This window comes from Solanum pennellii, chromosome 4 (genome assembly GCF_001406875.1).
Source record: "Solanum pennellii chromosome 4, SPENNV200".
Taxonomy (NCBI): domain Eukaryota; kingdom Viridiplantae; phylum Streptophyta; class Magnoliopsida; order Solanales; family Solanaceae; genus Solanum; species Solanum pennellii.
Window position 1 is genome coordinate 12,846,448 of NC_028640.1, and position 24,555 is coordinate 12,871,002.

The following is a 24,555-nucleotide window of genomic DNA, read 5'->3' on the forward strand; positions in this document are numbered from 1 at the left end:
TGGATCGGAGTGTCACGTTCTGACACGTAGCATTAGGGGATCGGAGTGTCACGTTCCGACACGTTGCATTAGGGGATCGGAGTGTCACGTTCCGACACGGTAGGAATAATGGATCGGAGTGTCACGTTCCGACACGTAGCATTAGGGGATCGGAGTGTCACGTTCCGACACGATAAGAATAAAGAGAAGTAATCTTGAATTATGTTAATATACTAAATTTCGAAGAACCTATTTCCCAAATGAGTATGGTGTGGAGGCTTGAGTCCTCATAGATGTGCTTGATGTTGTTGCCAATGGTTCTTGTACTTGTTGATTGTCACCTGTTGAGTATTGTGGTTGGTTTTACATTATTATTCCATATATATTGCTTTCTATTTTGAGTTGGCCGATGATACCTACTCAGTACTTGTTCCTTGTACTGACCCCTACTTTTATTTCCTTCTTGTTGTTTTGTGGAGTGCAGCAAGTGCACCGTTGACTTCGACTCGTCCGCAACTCTAGCCAGTCTTCAGCACGTCAGATTTCAGGGTGAGCTATTGTTCCTAGCTCGGACTGGATTCTCTCATTCACGTCTTGATGTCCTTGAAGTTCGGACATGGACCATCTGTTTACTTATTTTAGTTTCTTAAATACTCTTAGACCTAGTAATTTGAGGATATATGTTCTTGATGTGATGACTTCCAGATTTTGGGGATGATAAGTATTATACTTAGAAGTTTATTTATTGGTTATATTAATGAGTTTTGGTCTTCCGCATTATATTTTGTTCATTATGGTTGAAATATTGGTAACGTTGGGGTTTAGATTGTTGGTTCGCTCACCTAGTAAGATAAGTGTGGGTGCCACTCGCGGCTCGTTTTGGGTCGTGACATTAAGTAAAACCTACGAGGAAGAGAAGGTTTAGTAATTTTTATTGTATAATATTCTTGGTATGAAAATAGGTTTATTTTTAATGTATTTTCCTCTTTTAGGAAATTATTCTCTTGTTTTCATATATAATTTATGTAGGGGAATATAAGATTTTTACCTAGCGCCCCGGTATGGATGCCTTGCGATCAAATGATAACACTGTTACTAATTCTTAGTTTAGAAAGATGTTCTATTAGAGATTGTAGCTTTTTGATGATTCTTCAGGTTCAGATTTATAATTTTTCAGTTCCTGATTTTGGTGGTGATTTTTTAGTAATTGTGTCAGCTCGTTTATCAAGGACTAATTTCTTAAGGTAACTAAGTATTTTTTTTTTCTAAAATTAGAATTTTTAATATGATTTATCATATAAAAAACGTTTCCTTATTACTACTAGCAATGAAATTTATGGAATGTTTTTGCTTTTTGCAAGTGTAACTTACACTACCACATTCCAAGTGTTTGTTGACTTACTATCTTATGAACTATAGGCCATCTCTACCTGATCGTCGTTGCTAAGATTTTTATGGTAGGAGGAATTATTATATTCTAAAATAGAATATAATTTATCCTTAACTTCTTCCAGAATTAACATATTAATTTTCTCTTTCTTTTTATTAGTGGCGGGGCAGTCCTTGGCTTGATGTCCTGTTTTTCCAAAGCCCCGACACCTTTCAGTTGTTTGGTTAAAATCTATTTTTACCAGGGTCATGGTTAGATTTTTTGAACCTTCATTTTTAATGACGGGGTTCTTCTTATTATGTTTATTTTGATTGTTCGCTCTTTCAAAAGCCGCTTTTTATGGGGCGGATGGTTTAATATAACGATAGTCTTGACAAAAGTTTCCTACTTCATTTTGAGATATTTTACGATCTATTTTAGTTGATTCTTATGTTTTATGTATGTACATAATTCTAGTCCATTAATATTTATAAAAATTATGAGGTCAACATAGGTTAATTGATTGGAAAGAATTTTCCTTCAATCTTTTAATTTTACTAACCTTTTCAACAAATAACTTGGGTAGACCACTAACAAATTTTTCTTTTCAATAGTCATGATTAGAGTATTTTCCAATCATAAATTTTTTGAGAAAAATATCTTTATACCATCTAGCATAATTCAACTTTGGGCAAGATATATTACATAATATTTCTAGACTTCTATCTTGAAAAAGTTGAGGTTCTCCAATAAAATGTTTAGCTATGTTATAAAGTAAGGTGGTAGTGGCATCTTCTAGGACTATATTCTCTATGGTTTGTCCTGAAGATTCATTTTTAATAATTGGGTTAATAGTTGTAGTATTTAATATAATTTGCCTATTATCTTCTGTAAGATAATTATCCGACAAATTTTTTAATGTGCTAGTAAATCCAGCTGTAATTAGAGTAGTGGATTGTTTATCTGATAAATTTTTCATTTTATAAGTTGTAATGGCCATTCCCCTTTTCGTGTAATTTATCATTAATTTGATGTTCCTCTAGTCCATCAGTATTCCATTTAGCTATTTCTCTTCCCGAATGCGAAGTATGAGATAGAAACTAATTTTCTTCGTATTGCATATCCGAAAAAGAAGGTTTCTTATAATAATTCTGTTTAGTAGAATATTAGAACTTAATCTATTAATATCTTTATCTTTTTCATACAACGTATTAATATTTTGTGTTTTTTGTTTTCTACTAATTATTCTTATAACATCATTTGTTATTTTCAAACTTTTCTTGAAATCCAAGGAATTTCTCGTTAGAAAATTCTGGTAGTTTAAATATTGGATGAGTTTTTAGTTTTCAATTTTTATCATTTTAGGAAGGATTTGGTTTATCCTTAAAAACTGATTTAGAATTGGCTTTAAGAATTTGGTTAGAGACTACATAAAATAGTTGATGCGTATAATTATTTTGTTGCAGAATTCTATATATATCTTTATTTTTGGGATCTCCTTTATTATCGACCATATCCATTTTAAAATGTGAGACAGTAATACTTCTAACGTCAACGGGTAGACAAATTTCTTCTAAAGGTGGAATTTCATATTCAACTACCTTATTATTAGTAGTATACCATTTATTAACCAGCATATTTAACGATTCATTTTGGTACTCTAATTTTCTTGTGTATTCAAACCATCTAAAAACTATATGTTACATTTTAATCTTTTTCATATTACTAAACCATTTATTTCTAAAGGCTAATCTCTCTGATAAAGAATATCTTTGTATATACCATTGTTTTTTAATAGAATTCTCTGGACTAGTCAAAAGGTTATTTAAATAATTAAAGTCCGGTTCTAAAGGTTTGTCTAATTGAATCATGACAATATAATTTTTTATTTCTTGAATTTTAGTATTGGGCCTTGGGGATTTTATGGGCTTAGAATTCCTGTGTTCTATTTTGGGAATAGTTTCTAAGAAATCTACCCATTTTAATTTTTTTTTCTTTATCATTAGGTCGACTTGCTCGGTGAAATTTTGATTTTTCTTTTTCAAATTCTGACTCCTTTACGGAGTCGAAATGCCAATCATATTTTATTAATATGTCATCCCATTTTATCATTTTTGGGCTAAAGTTTTCATAATATGCTTCCATGAGTATGGTAACTCCTTCATTATTTAATATTTTAGCATTAGGGGCTAACGTAGTTTTTATTAATTTATCACATATTCTATATATTAGGGCTACTTTCCCACTAGTATCCTTACAATGCATATTTTTAGTTTTAACTTTTTATGTTAATGTACCAATGATGTTTGGATTCTTTATATTTATTGAATAATTAGGATAATAGTTAAAGTATTCCGGGCCATTGGCAAGATTATTTTCTACTACTTCTAACAAATAATCATCAAAATTTAATAACCAATCATCTCTTAACAAAAGACATGGGCATATCTCAGTCCAATCTATATAATGGGTTTACTATTACTTGGACATGTCCTATAAGAACAAATTTATATTTTTCGTATAACTATTGAGTTTGTTAGGTGCTAGATAGACTCAGAAATTTTAATATCATAATTTTTAATAAAATTACGGTATCTAGTAGGTGGTCTCTTTTTAAGTTGATGGAGAATCTAGCGGGCAGAAAAACACTATTCTTGGGCTTAAATGTCTACTTTAAAGATTACTACCGGAATAATAAATTCTTTGTGTAGTAATTGTTGTTACCTTTTTCACTAATTTTCTTTGGTCTTACTCCTCTAGGCTTGGCGATGAGAACACCCTCTGAGTCCGGCTCTACAGTCTAAGCTAATCAAACGGAAAGTACGGGCTTGCCAACGTCTAAACGCAATTATCCGGTTACCCCACTTGAAGGAATAAAACTAAGAACACAAGTGGAAGAAGAACAACAACTACCAAACTCCGAACTTACCACCTCAACCGAAACCTAAGTTTCCACACCGTCTGCCCGATGACAGCGTAGGAACTTAGTCGCTACTACTTATAACCTTCCCGGGCAACTTGGCTCTGAGACCAATTGAGGGGACCCTACATACAAAGATATACAAGTTTCAAGACCATTATAAAAATCAGTTTTGGACAAAGCAAGCTTATTCACTATGTCAATGATTCTACCAACTTGTGTACCCCGCGGGAATAACGCCACAAATTAAAAAGAGGACAAAATAATAATATATGCTTCGAAGATAAAATTTCAGCAAAAGAAGATAAACATGCAGTGAAGGCTACGTAAGTAATTTAAGCTAACATGGCATCGATTCCAAGCCATGTACAATAATCATCAGTTATTTTTAATAGCTAATAGTTACGTGTTAAAGAATGATGTGTATCAGTGTATGCACACACATGTAAAATATATAGTATAATAAGTTAGATTAGTCACCACTTTTGAGGTCTATTTAAGGCTTTCAACTTTTACCAGTAGAAGGCATTCAATATGCATGAAATTTTTCCTTTTATAAGATGTAATGGCCATTCCCACGTCATGTAATTGATCATAAATTTGATGTTCCACTAGTCCATATTTATATCATTCAGCTATTTCTCTTCCCGAATGCGAAGTATGAGATAGAAACTGATTTTCTTAGTATTGCATATCCGGTAAAGAGGGCTTCTTATAGTAATCGTTTTTAGTGGAATAATTAGAACTTAATTTTTTAATATCTTTATTATCATTTTCGTAAAAGGTATTAATATTTGTACTTTTTAGTTTTTTATTAATAATTTCTATAAGATCATTTGTGATTTCAAACTTTTCTTGAAACCCAGGGAATTTCTCGTTAGATAATTTTGGTAGTTTAAATATTGGATGAGTTTCTAAGTTTTTATGTTTATCCTTGTAGGAAGGAGTTGGTTTATCCTTAAAAATTTATTTATTATCGGCTTCAAGAATTTGAATAGTGGTACATAAAGTAGTTGATTTGTATAATTATCTTCGTGCAGAATTCTATTTATTTATTTATTTTTAGGATCTCCTTTAGTATCCACTATATCCATTTAAAAAGGTGAGGCGGCAATAACTCTACCGTCAATAGGTAAACTAATTTCTTCTAAAGGAGGAACTTTAGATTCAACTACCTTGTTATTAGTAGTATACCATTTATTAACTATCATATTTAACGAGTCGTCTAATTTTTTTGTGTATTCAAACCACTTAAAAAACTCTATGTTACATTTGAATCTTTTCATATCATTAAACCATTTATCTATAAAGGTTAATCTTTCTGGGAAAGAATATCTTCCTATATACCATTCTTTTTAAATAGAATTCTCTGGACTAGTCCAAAGTTTATTTAAATAATTTTAGTCTAGTTCAAAATTTTCATCTAAACTAATCATGACAATGCAATTATTCATTTCTTGAATTTTTGTAATCGTGGAACTTGGGGATTTTATGGGTTTAAAATTCTTATTTTCTATTTTCAGAATGGTTTCTGTGAAATCTACCCCTTTTAATATTTTATTTATTTCGTTTTCTTGACGTTGAATTACTTGGTAAAATTTTGATTTTTCCTTTCCAAATTATGGCTCCATTACGGAATCAAAATGTCAATTATCTTTTATTAATATGTTATCCCAATTTATTATTCTTGGGATGAAGATGTTATAATATGCTTCCATGAGTATGGTAACTCCTTTATTATTTACCATTTTAGCCTTAGGTGCTAAGGTAGTTTTCATTAAATTATAATATATTCTATATAATATGGCTATTTTCCTAGTAGTATCCTTACTATTTGTTTTGACAATTAATGTTAATGAATCAATTATGTTTGGATCATTAATATTTATTGAATAATTAGGATAATAATTAAAGTATATCGGGCCATTGGCAAGGTTACTTTCTACTACTGTTAATAAAGAATAATCAAATTTTAATAAACTGTTTTCTCTTAACAAAAGACATATGTATACATCTGAATCCAACCTATATAATGGGTTTACTATTGCTTGTACAAGTCCTATATGAAGAAAGTTATATTTTTCTTATAACTATTTATTTTGTTAGATTCTAGTAATTTAATAGATTCAATATTTTTATTAATAGTAATAGTAGACTCAAAAGTTTTAATATCATAATTTTTCATAAAATTCAGCGTCTAGTAGGTATTTTCATTTTAAGTTAATGGAGAATCTAGCGGGGAGAGGAACACTATCCTTAGGCTTAATGTCTACTTTAAAGATTACTACCGAAATAATAAATTCCTTGTGTATTAATTGTTTTTGCTTTTTGCACTAACTTTATTTGATCTTAATCCTCTACGCTTGGCGACGGGAACATTCTCCGGGTCCGGCTCTACGACACACACAGTGTAAGCTAATCCAACTGAAAGTACGGGCTTGCCAAAGTCTAAAACGCGAGTGATCCGGTTACCCTACTCCAACGAATAAAACTAAGAAGACAAGTGGAAGAAGAACAACAACTATCAAACTCAGAACTTACCACCCCGACCCAACCTAAGTTCAACGTCATCCGCCCAGGGACTTAGCCGCTCGTATTCACACCTAAGCTGATTTTTATAATAGTCTTGAAACTTGTATAACATATCTTTGCATGTAAGGTCCACTCTTGGATATTTCTTTTCTTGATATTTTTCTTTATTTATCATCAAAGTGATAGCAAAGTGTGCTGACACTTTCTTTTTATGACGAAAGTAATTTTTTGCTATTTCTTGTAGAAGCAATATCTGATAATTCGTATTTTGATTTCGTATCAGTGTTAAGGTTTAAATAAGGCTTCCTTTAACCTTTTTTATAATCTTTCTTTTGTATTGTAAAAATTTCTTTGAGTGGATGAACCTAAAATTATCTTATCATTGCGGACAACTGACGTCCGAATTTTAACTATCTTGATTAAATATGTGATCCCCTAAAAACTTTTGTAAACGGCCTTTTATATTTAGTTGATAAACCTGTTGATTTTCTCAAATATTTCTCAATTTGAATGTACCTGTTAGGAGAAACTTATAATACCTCTAGGTCTTGCCGGGATTTATTGTCTCCTCAAAATTTTCATATTTGTAGTATTTGATAGTACTTATAACACGTTTTGACCTGTAATCTATAACATTATTGTCCTCTATTGCTTCTTATTCGGAACAATCTTTGATTTTTTTGTATAATTTTAACAATCTTCATCTTGTGACTAGCCGAAGAAGTATAAAAATGGTTTTTCATTTTTGGTTATTCTTGGTCTCCTTAATTTCCTTTATTTTAAAATTGATGATAAAATATATAATTTTTATGGAAATTGTATGACTGCGTTGCATTCATTGTTTAAATAATTATTTTGGAAGAAGGTAACTCCTAGTTTTACAAAAAAGTTCTAGGAGCAAGAGAAAGTTTGATAACATTTACTGTAAAATTTTCTTGATGTAAAAGTGAATTTATTTGAAATATATTTTTATCGTTTATGAAATTACTTTTATTCTTTATTTATGTCTTTGGTTATCATGAAATTATTTAGGAAACCGATTTCTTTATTGCATATATAAGCATTCCTGAGTTTATAGTTTATTTTATGTTTTTTTCCTGTTGCGGAGTATAATCTGATAGTGCCTTTATCTTGATATTTATGTGGAATTAATCCTTTAATAATGTAATTTTCATCTTCGCCTGTATCAAATAATGCAATTTTATGAATGATGTAATTTTTATCTATGATTAATGTGATAGGTATGTGGTATCTTTGTGGTCTAATGACCGTAATTGTATTAATTCCCAATTTGGATAGAGGTTCTATAAGAGACTCTACTTCTTTTGATGTTTCTACTAGTTTGAATTTATATTCTTCCGGTTTTTGCTTAGGTGGTGGATTATTTAATATTTTATTAGTAATTGATTTAACTTCTAGAGTGTTGAGTCTCTTCATAATTTTATTTATTTCATATTTTATTTGTAATAATTCGGTTTGAATACTTTATAGAGTTATTTCAGGTTTAGTTGGTCGTTTAACCTTATTTAAAACACTTCTCATATCAAAGGGCTTAATAGTTCTATTATCAGATTGTTTATCAAGAACTAAATGTCTTAAGACGATCAAATATTTTTTCTTGAAATCAGGATCCTCAATATGATCTATCATATCAAAGAATGCTTCTTTACTACTACTAATGATGGCATTTATAGAATTATTTTTGCATGTGCAAATTGTACTGCCACATCCACAAGGTTCTGACGACTAACCATCATCGCTAAGATTTTATCGGAGGAGTTGTTTTCATTTTCTTCTACGATAGAATGCAACTTATCTTTAACTTCTTCTTCTAATTCTAACATACTAATTTTTTCTTTCTTTTTATTAGTGGGTGGATAGTCTTTGGCTCGATGTCCCATTTTTTCACAGCCCCAACACCTTTCAGTGTTTTTTGGTTTAAATCTATTTTTACTAGGGTCATGATTGAACCTTTTTTTTTTGTAATGATGGGGTTTTTCGGATTTATGGTCATTGTTATGGATTATTTTAATTCCTTTAGAAGTCTCTTTTGATGAGTCATGTAGTTTAATATAACCAAAGTCTTCACAAAAATTTTCTATTACTTTTTGTGATATTTTACTATCCTTTTTAGTTGATTTTTAAGTTTTACATCTATATATAATTCTAATCTAGCAATATTTATAAAACTTATGAGATAACCATATGTTATTTGATTATAAAGAAGTTTTTTTTGTCAAACCTATCTTTTAATTTTATTCTATCCTTTTCAGCAAATAGTATAGGTAACCCACTAACAAATTTTTCTTATTAATAGTCATGATTGCAGTCTTTGCGAATCATAATTTTGTTCATGAAGACATCTTTAGACCACCTAAAATCATCTAACTTTTTACAAGATAGATTAGATAATATTTTTAAATTTCTATCTTGAAAGAATGGAGGTTCACCTATAAAGTGTTTAGCTATACTACAAATTAAGCTGGCAGTATCATCTTCTAGAATTTAATTTTCTATAGTTTTCCCCCAGGTTCAGTTTTAATTATAGGGATAATAGTAGTTGCATTTACTACCTTTTCCCTATTATCTTCGGTGAGGTAATACAAGCTTGTTTATCGGATAAATTTTTTATTTATACAAGCTTGTTTATCGGATAAATTTTATATGTCGTAATGGCCATACCCATTTCATGTAATTTATTATGTATTTGATCTTTTGCGAGTCCATCAATATTCCATTCTGCAATCTCACTTCTATAGTGTGAAGTATGTGATAAAAATTCGTGTTCTTCATACTACATATATCGAAAGGAAGGTCTCTTGTAATAGTTCTTTTTGATGGAATAATTAGAACCTAATTTACTAATTTCATTTCGTTATCTTTGGATAAGGTATTTATGGCCTTAGATTGTAGTTTTTCATTAATAATTCCTACAAGTTCATCAGTAATTTCAAGTTTCTCTTGAAAGTTAGGAAATTTATCTTTGGAAAGTTCAGGCAATTTAAGTATTGGTGAATTTTTATATCTTTATTTTTACTCTAATAGGAAGAGCTTGGTTTACCCTTAATATACGATTTATTATTAGCCTTTAGGATTTTATTAGATAGTACATAAAGTAGTTGATTTGTATAATTATTTTGTTGTAGTATTTTATTTATATCTTTACTTGTATGATCACTTTTTGTGTCTGTTATATCCATTTTACAGGGTAAGGCAGTAATAATTTTATTCTCTATTGGTAAAGTAATTTCTTCGAATGGGGAAATTGTAGATTCAACTACCTTATTATTTTTTGGTAGTATACCATTTGTTAACATGCATGTTCAACGACTCCTTTTGGTCATCTAATTTTTCAGTATATTCAAACCATTTAAAAAATTCTATATTATATTTTAATCTTTTCATATCACTAAACCAGTTATTTCTAAAAGTTATTCTTTCTAATAAAGAGTGTCTTTGTTCATACCATTGTTTTAAATGGAATTTTCTTGACTAGTCAAAAGTTTATCTAAATATTTAATATCTGGTTCAAAAGGTTCATCTAATCTAATCATGCATAATGCATTCTTAATTTCTTTACTAGTAGTGAGATTAGATTTTTTTAGTTCATATTCTACTTTTAGAATAGTTTCTGAGAAATCTACCTCCTTTAATTTTTTAACTATCTCTTCTAAGGATATGTCATCTTCCTCATTACTTATGGAGAAAGAAGGTCTAGAAAATGAAATTCTTTTACTTGAAGAGATTTGATTATAATATTGAGATTTTACGAATTTTAAATCTATGGATCCATCTGGAAATTGAATTATTTGGACAATATTCGGATTCTCTTCTTTAATTTCTTGCTCCATTATGTAGTCTAAATGCCAATCATCTTTTGTTAATACATCATCCCGGTTTATCTTCTTTGGGACAAAGGTGTTATTATGGTTATGATTAGCTTCCATGAGCATGGTAACTCCTTTATTACCTATCATTTTAGCCTTAGGGGATAAGGTAGTTTTCATTAATCTATAATATACCCTGTATATTAAGGATATTCTCTAATATTAGCTACTATTCATATTTTTAATCTTGACATTTAACGTTAATGTATCAGTTACATTTTAATCATTAATATCTATTGAATAATTAGGATAACAATTAAAGTATACCGAGCCATTAGCAAGGTTACTTTATAGTATTGCTAATAATGAATCATCAAAATTTAGTAATTCTTGGTATCTTAAAAGAAGACATATGGGTACATCGAAACCCAATCTATATTATGGTTTGACTACTATCTAGACAAGTCCTATGTGAATAAATTTATAATTCTTCTTATATCTATTTAAATCATTTGTTGCTAATAATCTAATAATTTCAATATTTTCATTAATAGCAAAAGTAGAATTAGAAATCTTAATATTATAATTTGTAATAAAATCAAAGTGTCCTATTTTATAAACCTTTTTAAAGTGTTCTTTATGAATATTCCAATTTTGTAGATTATTTTCAATTTTTAAAATTTTATTAGAGGGGGCAGAGATGTTAATGCTGTTCAAAATATTTTGATCTATAGGTGAATTAATTTTGTTTAAGGGAAAATCTAGCGAGGAGAAAAAACGTTGTCCTTGGGCTTAAATATCTACTTTAATTGTTGTTACCTTTTTCACTAAATTTTTTTGATCTTATTCCTCTAGGCTTGGCGACGGAAACACCCTCTGGGTCCAGCTCTACAATACACACAGTCAAAGCTAATCCAACGGAAAGTACGGGCTTGCCAATGTGTAAATCGAGAATTATCTTGTACCCCAATTCAAGGAATAAAAATAAGAAGACAAGTGGAAGAAGAACAGAAACTACCAAACTCTGAAGTGGCCACCCCAACCGCAACCTAAGTTTCAACGTTGTCCGCCCAAGGACAATGTAGGGACTAAGTCGCTGTTACTCATACCCTTTCAAGCCAACTTGGCTCTGATACCAATGGAGAGCTAATAGTTCAAAAACTCACATGGCTAGGTATACACCAGTGACCCTTATGATAGTAGAAAAAGATGCCTCGGATATAGGGTATGGAGGCATACTTAAACAAAAAAAATTTGTAGGATCCACTGAACAATTAGTGAGATTCACTTCAGGAGTTTTGAATGATACTCAAAAAAAATAATAGTATTATCAAAAAAGAAATTTTGGCTAAAGTACTATGTATTACAAAATTTCAAGATGATATAATAAATCAAGGATTTTTGTTAAAATTCGAATGCAAAGCAACCAAAGATGTTTTAAAAAAGGATGTTAAAAATCTAGTTTCTAAACAAATATTTGCAAGATTGAAAAGCTTTATTATCTATGTGGTTTACTTATTTAGGGAAAGTGGAGCTATCCACTTACCAATTGAAGAGTTTGGCCCAAATATGGTATAGTCAATGGAAAAGGAATAGGCACGTAGGAATGAGTCCCATAGGTTGGGAGTTATTCAAGAAATTATTTCTTCATAGTTTTTTTTCTCGAGAGAAGAGGCAAAACCAAGGTGGAAGAACTTATCAACCTTTATCAAGGATTTATGGGTGTTGAAGAATTATCTCTATAATTTACCAAATTGTAAAAGTATGCTCAATCTATGGTGGCGGATCCTAGGGATGAAATGAATAGGTTTGTGAAGGGTGTGTCTAATTTGGTGAGGAAAGAATGCCATTCAAATATGCTTCGTGATAAAATAGATATATCTCATTTTATGGTGTATTCTAAAGAAAAGAATGATGAGAAACTCAAAAACAAGAATAGGGAAGTGAAGAGGCCTAAGACCGATGATATGAATTCTTCCAAGGGTAATTCTGAGGGCCAGGGTAGACCAAGGTTCAAGAGAAGTTTCTCCAAACAGGTTCCTCTAGTTCTACAAGGGTCAACAAAGATAGGGTGTCTAACTTTAAGCCTCATGTAGGAAATAGTGGTGGATCTTATATAGTGAGGCCTACGTGTGCTTAGTGCGGTAAGAAACATGATGGTAAATGTGTTTCCGGCATATGTGTTTGCTATGGTTGTCGTAAAAGTGGGCATCAATTGACGAATTTCCCAACACTTGCGCGAAGGGGAGAAAAGATAAACAAACTCCTCCTAGCGGTTCAAATTCCAATGCTCCTTAGAAAACTGCTATGATGCTCTTGAATCCCGAGGTGACCAAGATAGATTCCCAAATGCTGTGACCAGTATGTACAAGTCTTTTCCATTGATGTTTATGCATTGTTAGACACCGGTTCCACTTTTGTCATTTATTACACCTTTTGTGTTTATAAAGTTTGAAATAATCCACATGTGTTAGAAGAAAATTTTTTGGTTTCTACACCGGTTGATGATTCGTTAATGGCAAATAGAGTCTATAGCACTTGTCCTATTTCTTTGTCCCATAAATTTACCTTGGTGGATTTAGTGGAGTAAGACATGTTAGATTTTGATGTAATTTTAGGTATGAATTAGTTGCATGCTTTCTATACCTATATTTATTATAGGACTTGGGTAATAATGTTTCAATTTCTAAATGAGTCTACTTTAGAGTGGTATGGGGGAAATTTAAACCCTAGAGTTCAAATTTTTTCTTTCCTCAAAGAGAGAACTTATATCCAAAGGGTGAATTTACCATATTATTAGGTGATGGCTGTTGGCACTAAAACCCCTTTCTTAGACTCAGTCCCAGTGGAGAGTGAATTTCTAATAGTCTTTCCCAATGACTTGCCCAGCATCCTTCCGATTGGAAAATTGACCTTGGCATTGATCGCTTGATGGATACGCAACCTTTCTCAATTCCTCCATATAAAATGGTTTTGGCCGAGCTGAAAGAGTTGAAAGAGAAACTCAAGGATTTCTTAGAAAAAGGGTTTTTTAATTGAGTAACGTTCCATGGGGTGCTCGGTTGTTTTGTTCGAAAGAAGGATGTGTCTCTTAGAATGTGTATCGACTATGACAAACTAAATAAAGTCCCCATAAAAAATAATTACCCTCTTTCGAGGATTGACGACTTGTTTGATCAACTTCAAGAGCTAATTATTTCCCAAAAATATATCTTCGTTCGGGTTACCATCAAATAAGGATGAGAGGGGTTGACATTTCCAAGATGACGTTTAGGACCCGATATGGTCACCATGAATTTGTGGTTATGTCATTTGGGTTAACAAATGCCCTGGAGACATTCATGGATCGAATGAATAGAGTGTTCAGACACTACCGTGATATGTTTTGAACATGTTTATTGATGCTATTTTGATCTACTAAAGGAGTGAAAATGAACACATGCGCCATTTGAGGATTGTATTGCAAGTCCTTAAATACCACCAATTGTATGCAAAGTTTAGTAAGTGTGAGTTTTGGGTAAGGTCCGTATCCTTCCTTAGTCATATTGCCTCGAGAAGGGTATTGAGGTAGATCCTAAAAATATGTATGCAGTAAAAAAATAGTTGTCCTAGACCTCTAACTCCTACCGATATTAGAAATTTTTTGGGTTTGGCCTGATACTATAGGAGTTTTGGTGAGGGTTTTTCCTCTATTGTCTCTCCACTGTAGACTCTGAATAAAAAGAAAGATAAGTTTGTATGGTCGGAGACTTATGAGAAAATCTTCCAAGAGTTGGAAAACAGAGTTACTCACGCTACGATTTTTACTTATGGAAGGGTAGCGATGGCTTTGTTACGTGTTATGACGCATCTCGAGTCGGTTTTGAGATGTGTGCTTATGTGACATGGTTAAGTTATTGCATTTGCTTCAAGGAAACTCAAAATCCCTCAAAAGAATTATCCAACCCATGATCTTGAATTAGAGATGGTAGTGTTTGTATTAACAATATGGAGACATTATATATATGGTGTGCCTATTGTTGTGTTAAATGATCACAAATGTGTTTAGCCAAAAAGACTTGAATCTACAACGAAGAAGTTGGTTAGAACTTTGGAAGGATTATTATATGACTTTCATTTACCACCCCGACAAATACAATGTAGTTTTTAATGCCCTAATACGATTGTATATGGGTAGTGTTGTCTATGTATAGTATGAGAAGAAGGAGTTCGTTCTTGACGTACATAAGTGGGTCCGATTAGGTGTCCAACTAGTTGATTCCACTAAGGTTTGTGTCATGGTACATAACGGTCCCAAGTCATCCTTCTTAATGGACGTGAATTACAAATAAGACTTTGATCCTATGTTAATGTAGTTGAAAGAATCGATAAGCAACAAGTCCGTTAAGTCTTTTTCCAAGTGATAGATCGGGTCCTTAGGTACTACGGTCGATTATGTATTCTAGGTATTGATGGCCTAAGGAGAAAATTCTAGAATAAGCTCATGGTTCGCGGTATTCTATTCATTCGGGAGACACCAAGATGTGCCGTGATATTTGGGAAGTCTCTTGTACAATGGTAAGAAGAAGGATATAGAAGGTTTCATAGCCAAGTGTATGAATTTTCAATAAGTTAATGTTGAACACCTAAGAACCGGAGGTTTGTACTAAGATATTGATATTTCCACTTGGAAGTGGGAATATGTAAATATAGACTTTGTTGTGGATTTACCTTGTACTCAAAGGCAACATGATTCTATTTGTTCATTGTGGATAGAATGATAAAATCCACCCACTTTATTCCCATCAAGGTTTCATTTTTGGTGGAAGACTATGACAAATTGTTCATCAAGGAGATAGTGAAGTTAAATTGAGTTCTTTAATCTATTATTTTGGATCGAGGTACTCAATTTGCTTCATACTTTTGGAAGGCATTCCAAAAAGGGATTGGTACCAATGTTAAGATTAGTACCGCTTTCCACCCTCAAACGGATGGTCAAGAGAAGAGAATCATTCAAACACTAGAGGACATGTTGAGGGAATGTGTTATACATTTCAAGGGAAAATGGTATAACCATCTACCATTCATAGAGTTTACCTACAAAAATATTTACAACTCAAGTATTGCCATGGCTCCTTTTGAAGCATTGTATGGTGGGAGGTGTAGATCTCCAGTTGGTTGGTTTTAAGTAGATGAAATTGGTCTAATTTGTCCTTAACAAGTTTACGAGGCAAACAGAAAAGACTTAACCACTAGAGAGAGGTTGAAGATGGTCCAATGTCGTCCAAAGTGTTATGCCTATGTTAGAAAGAGGGATGTAGAATTCTAAATTTTTGATTGGGTCTACTTAAAAATCTCTCCTATGAAAGGTGTGATAAGTTTTTGTAAAAAGGTAAAGCTTATTCCATGGTATGTGGACTATTACAAAATCTTGAAAAGTGTTGGGAAAGTTAAATATGAGTTAGACTTGCAAAATCAATTGGCTCTGGCTCACCTGGTATTTCATGTCTCCAGGCTTCTGTAGTGTATTGGTAATCCGGTATCCATCATTCTTTTAGAGGGTTTAGGAGTTGGTGAGAGTCTATCCAATGAAGAAGTTCTGGTAGAAATTTGGACCGACAAGTGAAAAGGTTGAGAAACAAGGATGTAAATTCCGTAAAGTTTTAATGGAGGAATCATTTAGTTGAGGGTTTTGCATGGGAGACCGAGGACGATATGGAATCCCACTATCCTCATCTTTTTATTTCTAATCCTATTCAAGCTTGAGGTAAATAGTTTCTCTTGAATTTTAGTGTTTTGGGAGTCATGTGTATTGTATGAGTTTTCCTTTATCTCCTTTTGTTATGCATATTCTTGAAGAAATTTATGTTTATAAGAAAATGAGTTTTATGATTTATGTGTCCCTCATGTTGATTGTGTATCTTAGTATGATGATGGCATATTTGAATTCATGAGGTGACTTGATGAACATGCATTTTTATGCTTGTGGTGAAATAACATATTGGTTCCATGATGTTGTGTTAAGATTTCTTTTAGTTGGAGAAGGTAATTCCTCGTATAAACATGAGAAATTTTGAATTTCATGCATATTGCGTTGGTAGATGTAGTTCCTAATTCCTTGAATTGCATTGACCACGACTTGAGATGGAATTGAGGTTTCCTTCTTTGAATAGTGCATTTGTAAGTTTTCCATATTTTTGATGTTTCATGCATGATGGGATGCTATTTTTGAGTTTCTAAATTTATTTGGTGTCTATATCATCATTCGAGGATGAACGTTCCCAAGGGGAGAAAATGTAACACTCCAAAAATCTAATAAACTAATGTAGATCCTAATAAGTAATCTAGTAGCCTAAATGGGTTTTAATGTATAGACTAGAGTCGAAAAATAAGCTATCTATTTAGTCCAAGTGTTTTTGGACTTAAAATTCAAGGCATGACCCTCCTAAGGACCAACCAAGGGTCCTATAGGAGTACCTTGATGGCATCCAAAATGGTTGCCAAGAGGCAGCCACCCACAAAACGGGCATCCACGATCCATTGATGTACCTACGCCCCGTAGGTGGGGGTCGTGGTACGAGGCTGTACCTCCCCGATTTCTCCAAATGTTTTGGTAAAAAACCATGCCTAAACAACAGGGTTCTCGAACCCACGAGTGACCAGCACGATCCGTTGGTGTGATGATTGTGGAGCACCCCCTAGAAGTAACAAGTATAATTGACTTCTCGAAGGTCTTATACAAGCCCATATTCATAATTCATCGCATCGTAATATGTATATTTAGCGGAAAATTTAAAATATTTCATATCACATCATATGCTAGAATCATAACTTCATATTAACATAAAATAGGTCATAATACATAGTTAGACTCTATGTTTCTTTTCCTATCTTAGACTCAACATCAGTAGAGTAGAATAGGGACACAATCCTTAATAACATAACATAATAACTAAGTTATTGCATAAACTTTAATCAAGGACATAAGATAGGAAATCCTTGATACATAAGGACCCTTTTCCTTGAACATGGGGAAGCTATCCAAGACCTTCACTTTAAGAGACATCCTCTATCCATCACCTCCTACATTTTGTGCAAAAAGATGAAGAAGAATTGTGTTAGTACAAGAATGCACTAAGAATGACAACCATGCAAAAATATGCATTTAGAGAGGACATTTGGTAAGAACACCTTGCATCATCCTTTTTAGTAAAACATCATAAAACCTTGATACCATAAGTAAAACATAGATCATATACTTCACATAGGCATCGACACTATTCATAACATCACATAAAGTCACATAATTCAACTAAAGATCATTTTGCATTTCATAACATTTTCTTTCGTTTACTTAATTTATTTACCCCCAAGTAACCCTCTAGTAATACTTGTGGCAAAGCATGAATAGTGTTCCATCAACAAACTTTAAGTCACATATAAGCAGGTTCAACATTACACAAAAATTCTGTTTTGAAGGTGAAGTTTCTGAGCTCCATTGATGTTTCAAACTATCAATATAAATTACTACTCTCTTTTTCTTTCAGGGACAGAACAATCTGAAGGTTTTTTTTTTTTGATTTTTCAGCTAAGAGTTTCTATTTTTTATGTCTAGGTTTATTGTGTGTGCTAAGATGTTTCACTTGTGGGTTTCTATTTTCTTATGTATTGATGTGTTTTTTTTATTGATTTTGGGGTTCCTAGCTTGTAGTAGTATCACGCATCTGATGGTTCTAAATGGTGTGCATTAGCCATTATTTAAGTATGTGATTTCTGTTTTTCCTTAGATTGATAAGCTAATTTTGGCTGAGATCGGTCATGATCAGGCAGGTTATCTTGTCCTCATTTAGTATTCACTAATTTATCTTTTCCGACATTATTTTTTTTTAAAAGTATGTTACTTCTGCTTTACCATGACTAGTTTATGAAACATGTGCATCTTAAATTGATAAGTCTTGGAAGCTTCTTCAGTAGTGTAAAATATTTGAAAAATATTGGAAGTAGATTTCTTTGTACTAGACTTACTCCTATTTCCACTAAGAAGTACTCCTGACCATAGTATTAAAATCATGAATCCTCATGCTAGTTTTTCTATTATACACTAAGATTATTGATGGTGAGGTGTTTCATTACTCTTATGGTTGAGTTCACTGAAATGTGGATATGATGGCTGCGTTTAATGTTATATTTATTACATGTGAGGTGATTTTACTTTTTGGTATGACTAAAAATCTAGTATCAACATATGATAGCTTTTGCTCCAATTTTTTTTAGTGAGTCAAGAAACTTAAGGTATGAGCTTTTTGGATGAGAAGTAGTTTTACTTTTTTCATTTGTTAAGTTCAGACTTTATTTCCTTTAATCCACATGTGAAGCTCAAAATTTGTTTACCAAAATTAAATTTCATAATTATTATGTAGTTTTGTATTTCAAGAATTCTAAGTATTTTCCTTTGTGTTTTCTTACATAGAAGCATTGATCTAAAGGTGATTTTTTCTATTAGAGATTACATTAACATACAGGCACATGCATGTATTGGAGGCAATGGGTGAAGATATAAGAAAGCTAGAGCATGGAGTACAAGTAGTCTCTGGAACTGCAGGATGAGTCTGTGACTTGATTAAAAGGAGAAATTTACAACTAGGGCCATAAAATAATTGATTCTTGTAAGTTTATGGCTTTTTACATTCATTGTTATCTTTCTTGTTCAATCTTTTTTCAGCTGATTGCTATTCCATTTAAATATTTGAGATCTTATTCTATTTCTGATTTTATTAGGATGATTCGACGAGATGTTGACCCGCTTTTTTAAAGATAAGATATCTTCCACCAAAGCTTCAGGTGAGTTGTCTGTTACTCTATATGCATAAAAACTTATATTCTGGCTTATTAGATGATTATTTGTACAAGAAGTTACCATTAAAAATGATTGAGTTATATCACAAATCTTCACCTAGAACTTGTTCATAAGCTATTAAATATTGGTGTGCGGCTACCACCACTGAAACACATACATTGTGCAATTCCTCACTGATCCATCAATGATCGCACTTTGTTGGTAATGTTGCTTGAATTGCCATGCTTGTGTTGCAGGCGACCTATTATGAAGCCTACAAAGTCTCTATAACTTCTATGTTTGATTTGATTTTTTTGTTTTTAATTGTGTGATCAAGTAGCTTAGACATTCTAGAATCTAATTTCTTTTGCATGTTTTGTACCTTTTTTTTAGGGAAAACCAGGAAATGATATCATCTTGTTGTTTTACTTTCTTAGTATAGAGTCCTCTTTGCTGTTTGTTATGTATAATTTCTTGTTTTATAGAGGAAAAGAGATTCTATGTTCCCTTCCCACCAACTAAAAAATTTAACTTAATTTTTTTATTAGACTCTACTCCTGTAGTGTTAAGTACTGGACACATGTATGTTCACTCCCTCTCTGTCTCACTCTTTCTTCACACAAGTATATAAATGTTAAACATAGTTAAACATATATTGACTCTCCAGGTTGTACTAATTTATGCCACTCTTCCAAATGAAATTCTTTGTTTTATAATTTTCCTTCTAGAAAATAGTGTGTTGTTCCCTCCATTCAGTGCACCCAAAGACATACAATCTATATCCTAACTGATTACATCTTCCGAAAGGAAACTGTCGAGGAAAAAGTTGCTCGACTAGATGTTACGACGATTACACTTCTTGATGTTGGTATTAAACCAAGCAACCTGATAACAAATTATTTCATTTGTCCTATTTCAGAAAGAAAGAATGCATTTTCTAACTACTAAGATATAAAGTTGTAATTCTTTAGACCTCTCTTTTGCAATATAATTCTTAAAGTATATTGCTTACATCATTGCATGATGTTTTCACATACTTTAGACGAGATTATTCTCAATGGTTCCTCAACAACTTCCATTTAAATCGTAAGACCTCTTCGGACAACAATATTTTCAAATGTTTATAGCCGAATCAGCACAAAGAGAAACAAAGAAAATAGCATCAGCTCATAAGGTATTCTCCTTTTATTTCAAAATTGTTCTCTTGTGATGAATGCTTTGTTTGTGTTTTACAATAGGTTTTCATGTACACGAGGGATTTCTGATTTTGTGAAGAAATTACACAGAATGTTGTCTTGCAGACATGTAGAGTCCACAGTCTCATCCTAGATACTACATACTATGATTCCAGGTATTTAGATTGTTAATTCATTCTTGTTGTGAAGTCAAATAACCTATCAAAAATTATGTTCTTGGTGTATATTTTAGGTAGTAAACTGAATATATGGTTATATATTTTGAGTGGCATGCCCTGGCCATAGAAGAAAACACTTTAAAGAAATTCCCTAGTATGATTATGTCACATGAATTATTACCTAGATTGGCTATATGAATTCCTTATATCCACTCCCCCCCAAAAGAGAAGTCTGCATTATTAACTTTTTTACCATTCGTGGTTCCATTAGAAATATCATTACTTCTTAAAGAAGTCTAGCAGGAATAACATATTTTTCCAAAAAACAGAGTTGTTCTTCTTATTTATTTACATTTCATGATACCCATAAGTTCATTACAATAATTTTTTTATAGGAAACTTCTCATCCGTATTACATACGTTTAGTGATTTGATATAGGAAAATTTTTGCTTTTCTAATTGGATTAGTATTTCGGGTGTCATACATATGCTGCTTATTAGTTTTGTTTCGCTTATTTTTTCTAAAAGAAATTATTACGAGTATCATGAAGTATGGACTTGGTGGTTAATATCCATCTAGAACCAAGTCAAGTTACGACATTAGTGTTCATATTTTCCCTGCTAACTGTAGTGAGATTAGGTAGTGTTGTTTTCATCTTTTGATCTCAGTCAAAACTGTTTTTTTGTGAAATATAGACAAAGAGGAAGGAGGACATTACAGGTGCGTTTTAGAAACATGTTAACAGTGGGGTACTGACAACATTCATAGACCTCAAGGTTGTATGTCTCGGGGGAGGTTATCTGATACTTCCGTATAGTTTTGCTGGTAAAACTTGTTGAATTCTTGTCGTAGTGTATGCCTCTGGCTATATGCTATAATGTACATATTATTTCATTCGTACTTTTTCGGAGAGAAGAAAAGTTTGTGCTACTGATAGGGTGCAAACGGTGGTCGAGGAAGTTGTTCAAATGCTTCCCATAGGAGAAATCATAAGAAAACTCCAATAAAAATTACAAAATCTAAAGATATTCCCTGTAGTTCTCTATTCCAGGAACACCATTCCGAGTGGTAAATACCCTAAATGTATCCTGACTTTTACGTGTGCTTACTATTTTACTTTTAAACAATGAAATGTATTCTAACTTTTACGTGTGGAGTTGTAAATTTACAGTGATGATGACATCTCATTTTTGGGTAGCGTTTCTTTCTAGGCTAAATGTTTAGAATTTAATAGAGTGAATTGAAGTTCAACTTGGTATGAGAAAATCAATGATGATGCAATATGTTTCTTCTTGAGTAAAGACAAGTTTTCAGCTATTTTATTTTGTCAAAGTTACATATTTGGTTGAGTTCGTTACTGAAATCTGAGAACTTACACCCGTATTAGGGATTGGAAGGCCCCGAGGGATTTCTCAGCTACCAACAAAAAAATCCGATCTATATTTGAACTAGTTTGTGTCCATCTTATCCCCTGCTCTATAAGCATATCTTTCTAGATCCAAGTAAAACTTATTAACACCTAGTACTCACTTTAGATGAAGATGTGAAAATGACTGTGAATGAAGAGAAACCATAGCTTGTCTCACGCCCAAATCGGAACAGCTAATTAATGAATGGATATACAAAATGTTTACTATATTAGGTTGTTATATTTGTGTAATTTAGATGTTTATACTAGTTGCTTCATGCTGGCATTATTCGCTTCGTTCTCTCTCACTTTATCTTATAATTGTGGCAGATGTTCTATAGTTCTCTTTCACCACTTTTTGCTTAAATTCAATCAAATGTTGGTATGTTTCTCTTTTTGATACACTTAATTTGAGTGTTTAATGGATTTTCTTTTGATGACTGCAAATAGTATAGGAAAAAATGTGTCTTTCATAAACATTTTCAAGTTAACAATATTATATGTAGTCATACATCTTACATGTGGTTTAATGTTCTAAGGGATTAGAGCATGAATGAAGTAAGGAGCTCTAATATAGGGAGAGTCGTGTGACTTTTGAAGACTTCTTGAACAATTTTGATTAAGTTTATTTTGGTTTTGTGAAATGAATTGCAAGTATACATATTGTAATATTGATTTTTAGTAATTGTATTCGGGACAATATACTTTTTATATATTCAAATTATAAATTAGTCCTTAGAATTGACTAATTAAGATACTACTGTATAAGGGGACGATCAGAAGTATGCAAAAAATAAAATTGTGGCATATAGATATTTTAAAATAATATTTATAGCCTATATAACATTGCCACACTTTTAGAGTGTGGCCATAGAACTTTATTTGTGTGGCTTATTCATCTCAAATTGGGCCATATAAATTAAAAAAAAACACAACATTTAAGAAGTGTAGATTTAGAGGAGGTAAAAAATGCTACGTTTTGTAAGTGTGGCCTATGATAGTAAAGGCCACACTACAAAAATGTAGCTTGAGGTCATGAAAAGTGTTACCATATTGTTCTAAAACCGTAGCCTTTGTAGCTTTTAGGCAACACTTTTGAAGTGTAGCATTTAAAGAAACACTTAAAAAGTGTTGCCTTAGATCAAAGGCTACGCTTGCTTTGGCCAGCCCCTAAAAAGTGTTGCCTAAAGTCGAAAAGTGTGCCCTTAGATCAAAGGCTACACTTTTTGATGGTTTAGACAACACTTTTTATGTGTGGCGAAAGACCTAAAATGGTGTAGTGTAATGAGTCAAAATGGTAATTCACACCACGCACATCACAACAATAGAAAGTCATTTCACAAAATTTCAAATTTTTTTTGCATGACCATAGTCTTCATAAACATGCATCGATTAAGGGAATTCTTGCAATTTATAGGCACACATCAAGAGCACTAGTTAAACATAACATCACTTCTCAAGAGTTATCCTACATTAATACTTATCAAGTCATAAAAGTCATACATTTTTTAGAGACTCATCATTTTTATTTAAAGGAGACTTGAATTCTCATTATGAGGTCAAAACACCATACCTTAAAAGTGACATCAAACATGATCTTTACCTTGTCTCACAAAGTTAAATGCACAACTAACATATCAAGATGCACAATCAACATATTAAAAATAAGAAAACTCCTTTATTCATGCAATTTAGAATCTTCAAAATATGCATAATGTATTGTCAATTAAGACATGCACAACATATGGAGTACATGCACCTTATACTTATATTAAAAATTCCCATCATGAACAAGCTACTAGGAACTCTTTGGTTTCAAACTTGAGTACAAATAGGAGGATAAGATAGGGATATCTACAAACTTACTACTCACATCATCATCCCCATTTAGAGTAAACAAAACTAAGAGCAAATTATCTCAACTTTAAGAGAATCTTGGCTTACCAACTCAAATAACTAAGAATATCATCATCCTCTTCGTGCGATCTAAGCTTATGCACACCCATCAACAATATAACCTAAAAGTGATTCTCAACATAGATGGTTCAAGGTAAAGACATATTGGACCATTAAGGGCACTCCAACTCTTACTATATGGGCACATTAACCCCCACTTTGGGTAAGCCTAGCCAACTCATTACTTTCACAGCAACGTCAAAATAAGTCAAGACCAAACCTATAAACTCCTCATATAAGAAGGTTCAACATCATTGAGGAAATTCACTCGAAATCTCATATCAAGGAGCCTACTAACTTAACCATCAAGAGGTACCACCTCAAGCATCTCTATTCCTCTAAGTTTATCACCTAAAGGAACTCATATAAATCAAGATAACTCATCCTAATCAAC